The following is a 4,774-nucleotide window of genomic DNA, read 5'->3' as shown; positions in this document are numbered from 1 at the left end:
TAAAAATAAGGATGCATTGAAACAAAATTAAGTTTTTGTGAAGAAACCATATAAATACTTTATATTTTGCATATGTGTTTTGGTTGTGCATTATGTGAGTTTGGTATTAAATAAAATTTATATCAAAGAGTATATTTATACATTGTTGTTTGTATTCAAAATTTAGAATAACATTACGTCACGAAAAATAGTTAAAAATATGTTATATATGACCCGGATCGGTTTCGAATGAAATTTATACCGAAAGTTGTTTGTATTCGAAATTTAAAGTAAGATTGCTTTGTCAAAAAAAGTTATATATATATATATATATATATTATATGGCGGGATCAGTTTCGAACGAAACTTATACTAAAACGTAAATATTAATAAGCATGTTACAATAGTATATTCAAAAATTGAAGAAAATACAATATTTCAAAAATAGAACTTGTCAAATATTAACAATACAAATAAAAAAACATGAAAATAATTATTGAATATATATTATAATGAACAGAATAAGGCCATGTGTCTAATTAAAAATTAACTACAAAAACAAAATAATTTTAAACCAAAAAAAAATAATTAAATTTTAACTATCTAGTACACATGTGAAAAAGTGATTGGTTACATTTATGAATAGTGAAGTTTCTGAGTTAAGTAACATTTGGTTTTTAATATATATATATATATATATATATATATATATATATAGGTTTAAGTTTAAGTTTAGGAAAGAAATGAGATTACTGTGAGAAATGAATATGGGCCACTAGTTTTATTTTAGGTTTTAAATGTTTAAAAATAAATGAAAAAAATGTAAATGCAACAATAAATACATTCTCTCTCTTCAATTAATACAACTAATATAACCATAATAAATCACTCTCTAATTATGGATACATATATCCTACACGTGTGTAGGTTATATGTTTTTCGTGTGTAGGTAATATGTTTTCTTATTCTTAGAACAAGTGTATATTATATGTTTTTGTTTAGGTTGTATATTTTTTATTGACTTTTAACGCTATCATATGTAAGATAGTTTTTTGTATTATTCATTACAATGTACCTACTGTAACACCCCGACCGATGGCGGATTATACATCGGGGCGCCACGTATTGTTTCATTACTCGCGACACTATTCGGGTGTCAATATTTAATAAATACATTTTATCGCGCAAGCGCAGAACATGACATAAAGTAAAATAAAGCAACATATTATAACTCAAAATATTCAAACAACATTAACTTGTCTTGATACATTTTAAACTAGGTCCAAAGTAAAAGAAAACATCCTACGTGTCCTTGAGTTCCAAAAGCAGCTACAGCAAACCTGAACATGTGTTAAAATAAAACGTCATCACTTGCGTGTCGGTGAGAAATCAAGTTTAATAGATACAAATAGATAATAATAAACATTGCGCGCAACATGTGTATATCTGGTGTTTAACAAGGGTGTAATCAGATTGTGATCAAGCCTAAGATCATAGCTCATAGTTCAATCCGTGCTCCCAATTGAGCACAAAAACAAGAAAACTGTGCAAGTGTAAACAAAAGAGAAATCATAAACGATAGTTCTCCCGTGTTCATCTAATGGATCCATGAAAACTGCGGAATAGGCCGACAAGACGGTTGATGATCCACACATACAAATAAACAGCCAAGTAAACGTCCATATCACATGGGATACTGCGCGACGAAAGCTTATAAACAAGTTTAAGACTCAAGTTTGTACGAACACATGAACATCCCAAAACATTAAAAATAAAAGGGATTAGGTACGAGATTACTCACATGTAAACGGTATGTTGATAGATAAAGCAAGAGCCAACTTTTAAACAAGCAAAGTTAACCTATAAATAAGAGGTTATTGGTTTAGCGATTGGTTTTAGTGTCTTGATTATATGTAACCATATGTAATATGTCTCGATTTACTTAAACAAATTATATATATAATATATTACCGGGATTTCTGGGCAGAACGAAGAGAAGACGGAGATGGAGACGGCTGAGGAACTAGGGCAGAGAGTAAAGGGAGGGAGATTTGGGGAGAGTTAAAGTGTTGTGTGTGTAGTGTTAATTATCAAGAAAATAGCTTTATTTATAGGCAAACCCTAGGGAACACAATCCCTAGAAAAGAGGAAAAGATCTTTAACAAATCAAGCAAAATATATCAAAAGCAAAAGATTCCAAAAGCAAAAGATCTCAAAAGATATGGCAGCAGGGGAACAGGAAAAATGGCTGACAGGATACAGAATAAAGCATGGGAGGAGTCAGATAAAACACTGTTCAAGGCATGCAAAAGAAGATTTCAAAAGATATGTCAGTCACTTTTTCTGCCAACCAATGGGGTTGGTGCGCATGCAGCGCCGAAAGTGACTATTCAGACAGAAGATAAGATATCACAAAAGTAAACGGGCTGGATTAAACTGGAGAAAAGACTTAAAAGTCTAGCGCGAGAAGGCTGAGTGCGCGAGCGCGAGGGCAGACACAGACAAACCTTAGCGCGCTGCGGGAAGAACCACAAGTCCTTAGCGCGCCGCGGGACGAACTACCATCCTTAGCGCGTCGCGGGAAGAACATAAATCCTTAGCGCGTCGCGGGAAGAACTAAAATCCTTAGCGCGATGCGGGGACAGTTCGCCTCGCGTATCGCAGGAACAGCTGGTCTTCACGCAGGCTTCCTTGTAAGGAGTCTGGCGCGTGGAGCTGCGCAGACATCCTTAGGCGGGAAGAACCAAAGGACAAGCAAAGAGTTTAAGAGAAAAAGGGGTTTCAAGGCGTAAAGGTTAAGCAAAGGGGCGGGAAGAAATATTATTATTATTAGTAAGTAATATAAAAATATATCTATATATGATTTATTAAATGTTAGATTACAAAGATTAATAATCAAAATTACAAAGGAATTTAAATCATAAAAAGGATCGGATCAGAAAACGGGTACCTGGGTCGGGTCGGATTCGGGCAGTTGTCACAGTCTCCCCTACTTTAAGAAATTTCGTCCCGAAATTTTATCTCGAAGTAGGTTGCGCAGAGAAAAGGTACGGGTACTTGATCTTCATCTGATCTTCCCTTTCCCAAGTGAACTCGGCTCCGCGCTTGGACTGCCAACGAACTTTAACAATAGGGATGCGACTGCGCTTGGTTTTCTTCACCTCGCGATCCATAATCTCAACAGGCTTCTCAACGAAATGCATAGTCTCATCAACTTGAACTTCATCAAGTGGTATGTGGAGGTTCTCGTCAGCTAAACATTTCTTGAGATTGGATACATGGAAGGTTGGATGCACATTGCTGAGCGCGGGCGGCAGGTCTAGTTTGTAGGCAACTTTTCCCACCCTCGCAAGAATCTTGAATGGACCAACATAACGAGGCGCAAGTTTACCTTTCTTCCCAAAGCGGACAACACCCTTCCAAGGCGACACTTTGAGGAGAACAAGATCACCAACTAGAAATTCGAGAGGCTTTCGCCTGCGATCTGCGTAACTCTTCTGTCGGCTTCTGGCAGTCAGCAGATGATCACGGATCTTGGTGATTTTATCGGTTGTCTCTTGAACTAGTTCGGGTCCTGTGAGTTGAACTTCACCCACTTCGTTCCAACAAATCGGTGAACGGCACTTTCGACCGTAAAGTGCTTCAAATGGGGCCATACCGATGCTGGAATGATAGCTGTTATTATAAGAAAACTCGATCAGAGGTAGGTGTGAATCCCAATTACCTCCAAAATCAAGAACACAAGATCGAAGCATATCCTCAAGGGTTTGGATGGTTCGCTCAGACTGTCCGTCAGTCTGAGGATGATATGCAGTACTCATGTCCAAACGAGTTCCTAACGCAGTTTGGAGAGATTTCCAAAAGCGAGATATAAAACGGCCATCGCGATCGGATATGATGCTCAAGGGAGTACCATGACGGCAGACAATTTCCTTGACATAAAGATGCGCGAGTTGATCAACACGGTAGGTTTCACGAATGGGCAGGAAGTGAGCAGACTTGGTCAATCGATCCACTATTACCCAAATGCTATCATGTTTGCTTGCGGTCAAGGGCAACTTGGTGATAAAGTCCATTGCTATACATTCCCATTTCCACGTAGGAATTTCAGGTTGTTCGAGCAAACCAGATGGGCGTGATGTTCAGCTTTTACCTTAGAACAAGTTAGGCATTTAGCTACAAACACAGCAATATCCTTTTTCATACCAGGCCACCAATAAGAAAGGCGCAAATCTTTGTACATTTTGTCAGCACCAGGATGAACAGAGTACCGAGATTTGTGCGCTTCACTCAGAATGACAGAGCGAAGATTCTCATCATTGGGAATCCAGATGCGATTGAGATAACAGAGAATTCCATTCAGATTAGGGACAAAATGCGCTTCCGCGCCACACGCTAACTCGGCGCGAAGGTTGCCATTGCTGATGGATGCGCGCTGCGCGTCGCGAATGCATGATTCAAGATTGCTTTGAATCGGCGCGAAGTGAAGCTGCGTGCGCGGCAAGATACAGTTAAGCTGGCAGGGTTTTCGGCTGAGCGCATCAGCTACCACATTAGCTTTTCCAGGGTGATATCGGATCTCACAATCGTAATCGCTGATGAGTTCGTTCCGTCGACGTTGTCTCATTTTAAGTTCCTTTTGATCAAAAATATGCTGATGGCTTTTATGGCCGGTGTAAAGGATACACTTAGTCCCATAGAGGTAGTGTCTCCAGATTTTTAAGGCAAATACAACTGCACCAAGTTCGAGATCGTGAGTCGTATAATTCTTTTCGTGAATCTTGAGTTGCCTTGA

This window comes from Bidens hawaiensis, unplaced genomic scaffold (genome assembly GCF_021521415.1).
Source record: "Bidens hawaiensis isolate Kalapana, Puna unplaced genomic scaffold, B.hawaiensis_p1.1 tig00004101_1, whole genome shotgun sequence".
NCBI lineage: Eukaryota > Viridiplantae > Streptophyta > Magnoliopsida > Asterales > Asteraceae > Bidens > Bidens hawaiensis.
This window is presented reverse-complemented; position numbering follows the sequence as displayed.